The sequence below is a fragment of the Cavia porcellus genome, unplaced genomic scaffold (assembly GCF_034190915.1).
Source record: "Cavia porcellus strain 051 isolate PalLab524CR breed Dunkin Hartley unplaced genomic scaffold, mCavPor4.1 scaffold_5, whole genome shotgun sequence".
Classification (NCBI taxonomy): domain Eukaryota; kingdom Metazoa; phylum Chordata; class Mammalia; order Rodentia; family Caviidae; genus Cavia; species Cavia porcellus.
The window spans coordinates 96,435,985-96,450,485 of record NW_026947488.1 but is presented as its reverse complement, the minus strand read 5'-3'; the positions used below and the strand labels follow the sequence as shown (position 1 = coordinate 96,450,485).

Below are 14,501 nucleotides of genomic sequence, written 5' to 3'. Positions count from 1 at the left end.
GACAGAGAGACAGAGAGACAGAGAAACAGAGACAGAGACAGAGACAGGGAGAGAAAGAAATAGAGAGTTCAAGTCAGTTAACACAACTTGTCCAAGATCACAAAACTTATGGAATCAACATGTTTTCACCTTTCGAGTTGTCATCAAAGGAGAGAGACAGACAGAGAGAGAGAGAGAGAGAGAGAGAGAGATTTTTCTCGTACATTTCAAAAAAAAAAAACCTATGTTCATCCTTAAATGTCTATGCAGAAGTATGTTACAGTTTAAATCTAAAATGGCTCCTGAAAGCCCATGTCTCAGAGGTGGGGCTTCTAGAAGGCGTTTGGATCCGGGTGATGCTATACCTACCAGTAGGTGAATCCACTGAGGTGTTTATGGTTACATGTGATACTAGGAGGTAAGACTTGGTCGAGAGGCTAGGTCACTGGGGGCTAGCCTGGGAGGACGTATTCTTGTCCATCACCCCAATCTCATTCTCTCTCTCTCTCTTTCTCTCTCTCTCTCTCCTTCTGCCATGCCATGCCCTCCTGCCATGCCATTTCAGCACTGGAGCCCACCTGCCAAGGACTAAATCCTCTAAAACCATGACCTATGTTAAACCACCGCCTTAAATTTGTGGTTGTTACGGGCTGGGGATTTGTCTCAGCGGCATAAGCGCCTGCCTTGCAAGTGTGTGGTCGTGAGTTCAATCCCTGGTACCAGTAAAAAAGAAAAAGACAAAAAAGAAAAATTGTGGTTGTCAGGTGTTTTGTCCCAGTGATAGGAAAGTGACTAAAACAGAAAACCGGTACCGAGAAGCAGGGTTTTGCTGTGACTGTAGCTGCTCATGTGGTTCAAAAGTCTTTGAAAGTGGATTTCAGGGATTATAGAGAAGTTTGGAGATGCCATCCAGGGAGGCCTTAGAATGTCATAAGCAGACACAGATGGGAGATGGTGGTGGAACCCCAAAAGACAAGATCGCTGATAGGAATACAGACAGTAAGGGCTCAGATGATAAAGTTTAAATTGAGAGTGATGACTCTTGGAAAATGGGCTAGAAGCTATGTAACATTCAGGCAAGTCAATTGTTTCTGTGTGACTCTGAATTTAAAGGTGGTGGATTAACTCATCTGGGAGAGGAAATTTCAAGGTAGCTCAAATTTCAGGTTGTGGCATGGGCTATCTCTGGCTGCTTTCAGTCAAATCTACAGAAAGCAGAGGGAAAAAATATGAAAACTTTGCAGCTTGGTAAAAAGGAAGGGCAGGTAAAGTTGGAACCAAGAAAATTATTACAGTTGAAAACAATGCCCTTAAAAATACTTCACACTAAAACAATAGGAAATCTATCTTGAGAGCATCTCAGGAATTGACCACGTTCACCACAGTCTCAAGGGTATAAAAGGATAAATGCTAGAAACTTTACTTTGAGAAGAGTTTCAGGGTATTCCCTCATTTAAGGCTTCAGAGGAAAGTGAATCTGTGGGTTCAACCACCCAGGCTCTCAGAGGCTGTACACCCATGTGTCATGGTTTATGTCAGGGGCCTCCAGGCCTCATGCGTTTACATTATGCATTTGTGATTGGTTCATTGTCTGGCGCTTGGATTGATGGTTTCAGTGCTCCACCCACATAGGGGTGGAGCCAGCATACAATGTAATAGCAGGAAGGTGTGTGTCTCTCTCTTGCGAGTTTCCACCTTGCTGTTTGTAGCTGCCATGAACTGGGCCCTGCCATGCCACCCTGCCTTTGAGCCAATTGAATATGGACTGAAAGCTCCAAAAACTGTAAGAAATAAACCTTTCCTTCCCAGCTTTGGTCATCAGGTATTTTGTCTCAGTGACGAGTAAAAGGTAACTAAGACACCATGGTACAAAGGGGCCAGCCTACTGTTTGAGCTGCCAGCAGACCAAATGGTGCTGATGTTTCAGAGTTGCAAGAGTCAGAGTTACAGAGGTTTCTACTCAGGCAAAAATGTACGACAGGGCCCCAAGTCACTTCCAGGAACCACTAGAGAGTGATGATGAGACTGTAAGGGTAAAGCGGAAGGCCAAAAGTCAGAGATAGCAAGAACAGAATGGCCGTTCAGGACACCTGCAGGCAGCAGAACCAGCCCATTAGTTGCTGCAACTCGCAAGGCCACAGGAGTGGAACTGCTCAAGTCCTTTGGAGCTCACAGCTCACCAGAAAGTGCCGCAGGTGCGAGCCATGGAGCTGGAGGTCTTCATGCTCATCCTGCTGGCTGTCTATGTTAATTCACCCTGATTCCTTCCTATCCATCTACTTCTCCCTTTTTTGAAATGGAAATGTTTACCCCGTGCCATTGAATGTTGGAAGTATTTCACTTTCTTTTGGATGTTTACAGGGGCTGACAGCTAAGAGCTTGAGTCTTAAGAAGAAACTGGACTTGGACTTTCTAGCAAAATTTCTAGCAATGCCAGAACTGTTAAAGACTTTGGCAGCCCTTGAAAATGGACTAAATGCAAAAAAAGAAGGAAAGAAAATGAGCTACATTTAATTCTGTAATGAGGTAGACGTGAGTCTCTGGGGCACTAGGGCCAGAATGCTATGGTTTAGATCTAAAATGCTCCGTGGTCAGCAGTGGGGCTTTCAGCCAGGGCCTGAATCAGGGGGGAGCTGTGCTCATCAACCAGTTAGACCACTGAGAAATCCACCTGCTCGGAGCTGGACCGTGTGGAGGAAGTAGTCACTGGAGGTGTGCCCTTCAAGAAAGTGCGTTCTCGGTCCCCACCAGCCAGTCCCTGTGTTTCTGTCTCAGCTCAGGCTCATTTTCCCCCTCCCTCTCTCCCTCTCCCTCTCCCTCCTGTGAGGTGCTCCATGAGGTGAGCATCTTGGCCTCTTTCCTCTGCCATGCCCTTCTGCCTTGCAGGCAACCAACAAAGGACTGACTCCTCTCCTTCTCTCAACTGCACTGTCCCAGTGATGAAAGAGGGACCAGCACAGAGTCAAAAACTATATTCAGAATGCTTCAAGGAACCACATCCAATCACATGGGAAATATTATTGACTCTCAAATACTAAAGCAAAACTATACAACAGAAATTTATGGATACCTAAGTAAACATCTTACAAGGTTAAAAAGTACAAGTGAGGTAATTGCATCTATAGTATGAAGTTAGCTTAGCTGCATGGTAGGAGCATCCTATGTGCAAGAGGGTCAGGATGAAAAGCATGGACATCATCATGCCTTACGGAAATCTGAACTAAGCACCAACTCATTAGCTTCCTAGATGACAACCCGTAGAGTGAAAACATGGTGGTTTCTTAGCCTCTCTTATTTAACAAAGGAAACACTAGTTAATTAGAAGAGGTATGCTTTTCAAAATGCCTCACAGTAAAGGCCAGGATGAATTTGTCATGTAAATCCTTATGAAAAGAACATTAAAATGTAAAACACACAGTGCCCAGGCATTTTCCACGTAAGCCATCTCCTTTTTTAAGAAGTAAACTCATAGTTTAAAAAAGGAGTTCACTATTAGAGCACAGTGCAATGAAGGCATTTTAACAAAATGGTATTGCAGCATGCGTACAGCACCTAATTTCTGGTTATATAACTTGACAGATAAAGAGCTTAAAAAATTTAGAGGACTAAGAGATTGGGTTACTGCTCTTAAATATTAATGGCTGTATTTCCAGGCTTCCTATCAACGCTGAAACAGTAACCTGAGCTGGAGGTCCCTAGCTAGTACCTGAAACACAAGTATTATGCATTCTTGATTGAAATATTACCCAGTGCTAAATGGCAAATAAGCAATTGGCAAAAGTAACATTGATCTGAAAACAAAATGAGCCCATTCATATTTTGGATCAAGTGGAATATAAGCTCTTTTCAACCTATTATGTAACAGATATAACTGGAAACAAAGACAAAATTTTTTAGAAAGAAACTCTAGATTGTTTTCGTGCTCAAGGGAGATGAAAAGAAAATCAACATAACAAAGAATCCTTAACATGAAAGTGTCCTTCTAAAATTCCTCCTCTCCATCCATTGCCACATTATCCTTAATTAGATCTGATTTCCCTCCTGCCTTAGCACTCAGATTAATTATTAGTCAAAATTAGTATTTCAATTTTGTTTGACTAATTAAGACTACTGCCACTTCCACTGGTAATGTATTCAAACTTCACTGCAGTTGTAGTCTTCTTCGGCGAAGCTAGGGCTTCCCATTGGGATTTAATAGAGTAAAAATTTTACAGCATAATATAAAAAATTTGTGAAAACGTAACTGTTTCTATTATCATTAAACCCAAGTGTATTTTGTGATTTCCAAAAAATGAAAAGATTCCACAGTAGCTTTCCTTTGGCTTTGTTTTGATTTGCTTTAGAATTGAAAAAGCATAATATTTTATCTATGGAGGGATTAAACAGGCATGTATGGGCTGGTCTAGAAAGCAAATTATGCTTTGCACGATTGTCAAATTCGGAAAAGGAGCTCTAATTCCACATGGACTTTAAATGGTAGGGGTACAACTATCTGCAAAAGTTGAGGTCCCCCAGTGCTTTATTCATTTGTGACTTCAGGTCACCTGATTACTTGTTAAAACAATCTTACCTACTGTGTTTCACACACTGGGCTGGGCATTGGAATACAGGTGAGGCTCCACCATCCATATACCATCCAGGCACTCACAGTAGTTTGCAAGTGGAAAGAGCCACATAAAAATTCTTAAAAAGCAGTTGTGAGTCACACGGCATCTCAGTCCACAATGGACTATATATATGAGAGTGGTCCAAGGAGATGAGATTATAGCCCACATGTGTAGTAGGCTGGATCACTAGGCTTTTGTAAGCACCCTCTGTCCTGTTCACACAATGATGGAATCACCTGAGAAGTCCTCCTCAGAACTCCCACTGTTAAGGGAGACACGAATGTAACTATTCAAATTGTGATAAAAACACAGGGAAGCCACAAGATGAAACCATTAATTCTTCCCACACGGAATTGGGTCCATTTTTCCCCAAAGAAGCTGAAGTTCCACTTGAAATGGGCCATCCAGAATCAAGAGGGACTTTCCAGGAAAGAGGGGCCATTCCAGAAAAATGAATCCATGAACAGAAGATCCCAGTATGAACAGGAAGATGAAAGGAAAAAGGAAGGGCTTGAAAGAATCTTTAGACAATATTCTGAAGAGCTTAAAGTTTGTATTCTAAGTCCTGTGGATCCCACAAAGATCTTAGAACAACAGGCTCGCCAATCAGCTCTGTGCTTTACAAAGTCCTTGTAGCAGTGCAGCTGTAGAGTACAGAGGCTGAGTGAAAGCACACATGTACATGATAATTCCTGAATATTCTTCACACTAATCATTCCACTTTCAATGTGCATTTGCAGGCAGAGCCTTTTAAAGCGTCAGCTCCTAGAGCAAAGATAGAGGGGTTACCACGGGAGACTCAATGCCTGCTGCTGGCTCCTTCACGTCACAGCTAAGTTGAACATTTACAATTCCATTCTACAATATTTCTCCATTTGGGAGAAATCATCACCTTTTTAGTCGTGGCTTTAAGAGTAAATAGGCAGCTTTCCATTGAAAATCTGTCTGCTCGATTCCTAGTACAACATGCTCTGTGTGAAATGCACAAGTGGAATCCTGGTCATCAGCAGTGGACCCTACACAACTGGGTCGCTGTCACTTCCTCCCTATCCGCCTCCAACCGAGGGGCTGTGCTCACCTCTTTATTGGCAGATTTCCAAAGCATTCACTTTGCCACACATATCAAAATACAGCAGAAAAAAAAAAAGGAACGAGAAGAATATAAATCCAGGTCATTTTTCACTACCAGCCCAAAATACCAGAGCAAAATAATCACAGGTGACTCAAGACAGGGTGGCAGACCTGCTTGGACTGAGCAGCAGCACCAGCTCCCAGCCCAGGAAGTCAACCCAGACACTAACAGGGCCAGAAAGAAGACACTTTTCAGTGGGCCAGTAGGTCACAGTGGGACACTAAGGGCACTGTTGGTAAACACCGCCAAAGCCTGGCGGGGTTGCCAGTAACTGGATGCAAACCACTCAACCACTCCTGGCCACCTGCTGCACATTCCTCTCTGCAGCCCCACCCCCACACATTACCCGCTGAACCCAAGATCACACAGGAAGTGAAGCCCTGATCCATGAACGCCCTGGCCTTTACTGTCCCAAGCAAAGTGGAAAGCGTTGTCCTGACATCCCAGCTCCACACACTTTTACAGTAAAATCTACACTCTTACCTGGAAACAACATGGTTACTTATTCTGCAATGATTTTTATTTTTCCTGAAGAACTTCACTTTCCCCTCTCTTACTATTGGTCTGTATTTACAAAATAGTTCAGACCTGCTAAAAGTAGAACCCAAAAGAATATTACAAAGAAACCACCTGTACCTCCGAGCTGCAACCCTAGGATGAAGCAACAAAGCCAAGTATAGTAACACAGCTGAAGTCAAGGACGCCTGGGGTTGCGCGCATAAAGAATTACATATTCTTCTTTCTACTGTAACTCTAGGTAAATATTCCCTCCACACACCTCAGACTAAAAGTTCAGTTTATTCCTATTGCCACCTAAAGGCCTTCCTCTAAAGCATGCCCCTGTGTGTGATAGGATATTATTTATTTTAGAGGTTTTCAATATCTCAGTCCCCAAAGGCTCTAAGGGGAAAGAAATCTCTAACATCTCACTGAAGATGTCTACAATACTCAGGCTCCTGCCTTGCGGTCTGAGACTCAGGCAACCCCAGCGGTAAAAAGGGGGAGTTTCACTACTGGACCTGTTTATCTCTCTAGAGAAGAGGAAGTACTCAGAAATTTAAAGAGAGGATGCGATCTCCAGGAGACTAATGCAGCTGTACGTTGTTTCCTGGGTTTCTCTAACATTATGTGTAGCTGTTTGATGTTTTTACGATGCTGCTTAATACCAACACCCTATTTGCCCTTAAGGGCTGCTTTTTTTGTTTTAATTAGAATCGGGGAACAGACTGTACCCAATCTGATTGTCCATCTCAGTAATCCAGTAAAGTTGTTAAACTCTACTGCAAATATTCTCAGCGCTGAATTAATTTGTCTTACATTGAAGACACAGCAACAGATAAAGCCTTTGTAATTTTGTATTTCAAATACCTAGCATGGTTTATTTATTTCCTCTTTTTAGAATGAGATGAAAGCTTGATGCCTTAGAAGCTCTTTATAAGACTAACATCAAATAACATATAATGAAAACAAATCGCTTTTAGACGATATTTAACTCAAATGAACTGAAACAGATACAGACCAGAAGAGAACCTGCCTTCCCTGTTACAGCTGGTATGAGAAACCCAGTATCTCTCAAGAATGCAGAGTAACTTAATCTCCTTTCTATTTGGGGACTTATAAAAGAAACGCAACGCAAAGTGTTTTGTAAATGAAAACTTACTACGTTTGTCCTTGAGAATGGACTGATACATCCTCAAAATACTACTCTTAAAAAAAAAAAAAAAGCTAGACAAAACCTTTCCAGCGTTTTAGAATTCACCAGATTTCCTACCCATACGTGTTTACCAAATGCGCCAGGAGCACGTTTGTGAGACCCAGATCGGAATTCCTGTTACCCAGAAAACTCTCCGAGACCCCGGCAAACAGAAACGGGGAGGGAGACGGGAGCAAGAGCCGGGCTGAGCGGGCTGAGCGGGGCTGGGCTTCCCGGCGCTGCCGCGCTCCCAGCGGGTTCCGCCGCTCGCAGACGAGCGCGCTGCTCCGCGACCTCGTGCACGCGAGCACACACCGCCACCCGCACACGCACACGCACACGCTCGCGGCGGCCCCGCGGCCCCTCCCTGCCCCCCGCGCCGAGCGTCACCTACCGTGTGGGCTGCGCGGCGACGACGCGGCTCCCACGGGCGCGGTGGACCCAGGCCGGACCGGAGCCGGGCGGCGGGGAAGGGGAGGGCGCGGGGACGGGCCGAGGCCCCCGCTGGCGCTCGCGCGGGAGGAGCCCGAGCAGGCGCGCGGAGCGTGGCGAGGGCGCGAGCGCTCGCGAGTGGACGGGGAGCGCGGCGGGGCCGGGCCTGCGGCGGGCGGGCGGGCTGGGCCCCCGCGCGGTGTTGGGTTTCACTGGCAGCTGCGCCCGCCGGGTGCACCGTCCCGCCCGGGCCGCGGCGTCCTGGGCCCGGTGCAGAGCCTGGCTGTGGGTGCCCCGGGGCGCCAACCAGCCGTGCCTCTGGAGTCCTGTTTCCCCAGTCCACCGACAGTTCCGGAGATGTCTGCACAGGTGGCCCTCGCCCTGAGCTCCTTCCAGGAGCCCGAAGTACCACTGCTGGCTTTTCGTGGCTTTGGGGTTCCCAGATTCAGGCACAGCGTGGACCAACCAGGACTGGGAAGAACCAGTGTCCTGAGGCAGACCCTCGCCACCAGCACCGGAAAACCGTTTGAGACCGCGATCTTAGCTCCTGCTCTGTGGTGCCGAGCCAGTGATCTGGAGCCCTTGTGAAGGCCTCTGTGTGGGCTACTGAGAAATTATTCCTGCACTCTCTTGAGGCACAAAACAAGAGCGTCCTCATCAGCAGTGTCCAGTGATAGGAAAGGACAGGGTGCTGCAGATTTAGAAACCCCAAAATAAAAATCTGAGCAGAGTTGCTGTGTTTTATTTCATTATCCTTTCTATGCCTTCTTGGGAAAAAAAATAAACCCGTAGGCTTCATCGCAGGAAGCTGAGGTCCTGCTAGAAAATCGATTTCTGGCAGAAGAATCCACAGCCCTTTAATGAATCAAATTAAATCTGGAGTGGCAGGAGGATAACCCTTTTTGGAGTTTCCTTTTGCGTGGGACTCCCAGCCAGGAGCAATGTTACCTGTTTCCTAAATGGCGGAAATAAATGACCACCGATAAATCAGCTGGGCGGCCTTGCACATTGTAAAGGCAGGCGAGCAGGTGAAAGCTTTTTCAGATAAATGCTGCAGGAAGAATGCAGTGGGCTGACATTAACTCTGCACACACTTGATGGACTTGAAAGCTCAAGAAGACAGATGTCTACAGGTACGTTTCAAGATTTTAAGACTTGACAACTTTTGCATCAGAAACCTATTTCAGGTTTTAGACAGTATCACCCCTGAGCCAGCAGACCCAGGTGGATGCTGGCTAATTCCCATCTGTGACATGAAGACACAGCCCCAAACACAACCACCTTTATTTCCAGGCCTTTTCCATTCCTTTCTGGTCACCTCTCATCATTGATTGTGTGATCTGCAGTACTCTGAAGCCAGAGAGTACAGAGGAGGAGGTTTGCACTTGAAGGTCAGGAGGGCGCAGCACAGGTCCTGTCCTCCTCCTTCCCACTCTGCAGGAAGAGAAGGGCTTCTCGAAGTGACCGTAGTTAGCTACCCCCTTGCCCTTAGTGCCGCTTGAGGGTTTTGCAGATCTGTGCCAAGGCTGTATTAGATGAACTGACAAACCCTTGGTCGTTTACTGCGCTCTAAGTTATTCCTCACCAATTTACACAGCCTAAGAAGTACCCCATTGCCATCATTGCAACCTGGATGGCCAGAAGGAGCTGTTCTGTCTGAGGCTGAAGCCTGGTGCTCTCCAGAATGCCAATGCAGACCATAGACTCTAGGGAGGTGGTGTGGGGCGCTTGGTTCTCAGGGCCTCTGCTGAGAACCTGCCTGGTGGGTGTCAGGAGATGAGTTTTGCCCATGAGCATCAATTCTGAGCTGAAGGCACCTTCTGATGAACTCAAGGTAACTCTGAGATGAAATGTCACAGATGCTACACACCTTCAGAAGGAGGGTCCAGTATAGACAGAAAAGCCATAAAAGGCAGGCAGGTTTTGAGAGGCCTCTATGTTTACAGGGAGCAACATATAATAAGTTCAAGATGAGAGAAGTCCCAGATGCCCAGGAGTGAAATGGGAGGAGGACGACGGCTGAAAGGAGACGGTGTCCTCACTGCACTGCTCCAGGGCCAGTATTGTCAGGGTCAAGGCCAGTAAAGCACTCAGAGACAGAGTCCCCAGACTTCAGAATTGAGGTAAGGGAAACCCAGTTTACATTTGTAGAGCTGCTTGGTCTAGTACTTCAAGCAGAGGGGTCAGACGTTCATACTGAACAAGTATGGGATAAAAATGTGTCTTAACGTACGAAAACTGCAAAATTTTCCTCCGGATTCCTTGGCAGATTTTGGGGGTCCCTTAGGAGAATTATTCATTGCGTCATCCAACTGTTCGTTAATATCAGATATGGGGCCTCTTTATGTTTTCTTTTAGTAAAACATAAATTCCTAAGAGGGCACAAAACACAGTAACAAAACTGACTAGTCAAGAATTGCCAGGATCCTAACATTTCCTACGGGCTCGCAGGAACAATGCAGAAGCTGTGTGAGGGCTCCGCAGTGCCAAGAGCTGGTTTCAAGATTGCCAGAGAAGACTGTGCTTTTAACGCATGTCTGTTTCTAAATGTCTGGGTTTGTTGTTCCTTTTTATTTCCTATTGAAAGTTCCTTTTTTACAAAGTCCAGCTTTGTTTTAGCTAAGTAAAGTGGAAAGAAGCTGATGAGTTTGGTGCCCTGCCTCCCCTGAGAGTTCACTTCCGGTGGCTCAGGAAAAGGGGGTGCGCTGTGATTGGTGCAATAGTTGGGCAAAGTCAGTCCTGCTAAAATCCCTGAGAGAAAAGTGATGGGGAAGAGGAAGAGCAAAAGATAGCAAGAAGAGCGTGCTGTAGCATGTCCTCTTCCTGTTCCGTAACCCGTACCCCATCTCACACCCGCTGGCGCTCAGGGGCTCCATGAATGGAGCTCTTATGTGCCCTTTCAGCCCCTGAGACTGCTCAGCCCGCCACACCGGATTCCTACACTTTTGATGATGGACTACACCAACTCCATTTTCCCATGGTTCCCCCATAAGATTAAATTTATTTTCAAGTCAATGTTTGCTGGATTTCTCTAATTATAAAATGAGTGCAACTAAGAAAAATTGGAAGACGCAGAGAGGTATAAATGAAGACGTTAAAAATTGTCCATGACCTCACCATTTGGAAATCGCTCTTGTTAACATCTTGAATGTATCTAACGGTTTTTGAACCTCCTCTGTGCGTGTGTCTTATGGTTTGAATCATATTACAACCAAAACAAGGTCTTTTTGGCCTGGGCCACAAGTTCAATCCTCAGTTTTCAATTAAAATGCTTTTGTTAGATGCTAATTAACCCTAGATTCAAGAGTTCACTGCATTGGGTTTAATCGCTAACTCTCCCTTTTGAAATAAGCTGATTTTCTCAAATGAGGTCCACAGAAAGGTCCTGCCTCATTTCTAAATTTTCTTACTATTCTGAGGTCGCTTTGTGATTGCCATCTTACATGTTCTCTAAATGAAACTTTACTTTGCCATTATGCTTAGTTTACCTCATCTTTTCTCTTCGGTCATGATGAGCACAAAGACACGTGTACATACACGTATACCACGAACCTACCATACATGCACACCTGAAACGTGAAGCGTTTCCTTCCCACACAACTTTCCACTTGTAGACTCAGCACTCAGTACACAGCCATCATGAAACAAGGTACTTGGAACTCTGACTTCATCTGAGTACCTGACCAGCAACACGGTGGGCTCGCTCCTGGTGTGTGCACTATTTTGTAGGTTGTGAGATTGTTCTCAGATGGGAATCTCCTCTCTAAACTTAAATTTTATAGAAAATTAAGTTCCATAGAAATAGTGCCTTTCTTCTCCCTCAAATTTTTTCTTACGGTTTAGGTATATTACATGTGTTTTTTAAAAGTGTTCTACTCCCTTAAACTAAGCATAAATAAATTAAATTGCCAACAGTTCTTAACATTCGTACTTCATGTGTCCAACTGCAGTATTCAGCACATCCCGAATCCTATCACCCATCCAGCTGGCCCTCATTTTATCCCATTTTTACGATGGAGTGGTGCTCAGCATCCCTGGAAGCAGCGAGCAGCAAAGACATGACCAAGATCAGCGGCTGTATCCTTCGGGTTCACCCTGCAGCAGGCTAAAGCCACAGGAATGAGATGGAACAGTTGCTGTGAGGTCTGTGAAAAGGAAGTATCTGTGATCCTCCCGAGAGGACTTCAAGTGCTCAGTACCTTGGGGACAGTAACCAAAGAGATGGTGAGTTCCATCGATCTACTAGTGGAAGACACAGCCAGAAATTCAAAGCCTAGACTTTAATCGCATGCAAAACTTCACGATTTATGTAAATTTGCCACGAATCTTTGCTTAAATTCCTTTGAACTGCAATAGATACTCAAGTGCCCCCACAAGGGTTTCAGAACACAGAGGGAAAGATGTTAAATCCAATAATGATAATTTTAGTTAAAAAGGAGACTATTGAGAGATATAAGCAAATTCCAGAAGTAGTGGATTGTTGTGCACATAATGGGCCCTATTTATTATGTGAGCCTAAAGTGTTCATTTAACATTTCCCAAACCCACGGCTTCCTGCAGGGTGAAGTCAGTGCATATGTCACCTGTGCCTTTAAAAACCCAGCCTTAAGTCACTGAGCAAGGGTGATTTCAGCGTGTGGAGTAAACGCTGCTGTTTTCCTGTGGGGCAGTGCAGAGAGCACACAATAGGGACTTCTATTCCTGGCACCTGAGAACGGCTGGCATCCTCTTCTCAGCAAACCCAGCCTGGTTTCTCTCAAGACCACGCCATGCCAGAGTTTTACACAGACCCAAACCCAGAGTTTAACCACAGCGAAGATAATGTGACTTATTTTACAGTTTTGGTGATTTGTTTTTTAAACTCCCAACACATCGCTCCGTAGACTAGAGGCAACAGGCACATTTAGTGTGGAAGATTCCCGTGTGAGGTTGTCTTAGCAAGCATTGAGCAGAATCTCTGTTCACACTGCAAAATAACAGAAACCATGCTCACCATTTATAAATAATGATAAAAATTTAATGATAGCATCAAAGTTTTAGCATCAATTTGCAAACATTAAAACATTTTTATTTTGAATACTGCACCATCAAAACCTAACACAACAGGGGCTGGGGATTTAGCTCAATGGCATATATGCCTGCCTTGCAAGTATGTGGTCATGAGTTCAATCCCTGGTACCGATTAAAAAAAAAAAAAAAAAAAACTAACGCTTTTTAAAAGTTTATCAGTCCATTTTAGATATACATAATGATAATATTCATCATGAGGGATTTATACCTGTATATATCTTGCCTCTTCTTTTTTCCCATTCCCTCCCCGCTCTTCAACCCTTTCCCTCCTCAGTCACAAAAGTTTTGTTTCTGTTTTTTCTTTCTTTTTTGTTACATCTTTTCTTTGCCTTGTTCCCCTTCACATTTGAACATTCCCATTTCCCAGTATCTATTATACATTGTGGTCCTCATTTATACTTTTTGTTTCCTACACAAGGAAACAACACAGTATTTACACATGTGTGCCTGATTTATTTCATGTGAGAATGTGATTTCAAAGTGCACCCATTTGCCTAGAAATGTCCCCAGTTTATCCTCCTTTATGGGACAGTAGTGCTCCATTCCATAAAAATACCGCCACATCTTTAGGCATTCATCAGATGCATAAGCAGCTCAAATGATGGACATGTGGCTGTTTCTAAGATTTGGCTATTACAAACTGTGCTGCTATAAACGTGTGTACATATATTACTGTGGTATGATGCTTTTAATTCTTTGGGAAAGATACCAAGAAGAGAAATAGCTAGGTCAAATGGGACCTCTGGTTTTAGTTTTTTGAGGAATCTCCACGCTGATTCCCACAGTCTGCACTCCACCAACAGTGGAGGAGGGTTCCTTTTCCCCACAGCCTCTCCAGAATTTGTTATTGGTGGATTTATTGATGATAGTCATTCTTTTGAACTGAGATGCAATCCCAATGCTGTTTTAATTTGCATCTCTCAAGTGATGATTGATGTTGAATATAATATTATATATTTATTTGCTGTTTCTATTTCATCTGAGAAGTGTGCATTCATTTCATGACTATTTATTGATTGGATGTTTGAATTTGGGAAGTCTGATTTTTTTTGAGTTCTTATATATTCTAAATATTCATCCTTTTTCTGAGAAACAGCTGGCAATAACTATTTTCCCACTGTGTGGGTTATCTCTTTATTCTGTTGATGACTTCTTTTTGCTGGGCAAAATCTTTTTAATAAAATAAAAATCCTGATTGTTGGTTTTTGTGACAGTTCCTCTATGACTGGGGTTTCTTCATAAAGTCTTTGCCAACACCAGTGTCTTCAAGAGTTCTACCTAGTATATCTTCCAGAATATTTAATATTTCTGTTTTAATATTTATACATTTGATTCATTTCGATTTTAGTTTCAAAAGATATGTGTCCAGTTTTAATCTTCAGTATGTGAAAAGCTACTTTTTCCAATACTATTTATTAAACAGGCTATCTTTCTTCCAGTGAAGGTGTTTGGCTCCTTGTTGACGGTCAAGTGGCTGAGTGAAGTAGCTGAGTGTTTGGAGTGTTTTATGCATCCTCCACTGTTTTATTGATCCCTGAGTCTGTTGTTCATTTGCTTGTTTCTTTTGCCAGTACCATATTATTTTTAT

The 14,501-nt window shown here is 44.1% G+C and overlaps 1 protein-coding gene across 2 annotated transcripts in view; it reads right to left on the bottom strand.

Annotated features, from left to right (window-relative positions):
- The window catches only part of Arhgap24 (Rho GTPase activating protein 24), a 705,487-nt gene that overhangs the window by 417,475 nt on the left and 273,511 nt on the right, over positions 1-14,501 (bottom strand). Inside the window, exon 1 of one of the 2 annotated variants that reach the window (XM_003469397.5) lies at positions 7,806-7,937. The exons of the other annotated variant lie outside the window; for it this stretch is intronic. The gene's annotated coding sequence lies outside the window, so the exon portion shown is untranslated. Of the gene's footprint in view, positions 1-7,805; positions 7,938-14,501 lie in introns of those variants that run through there. 2 annotated transcript variants of the gene reach the window in all.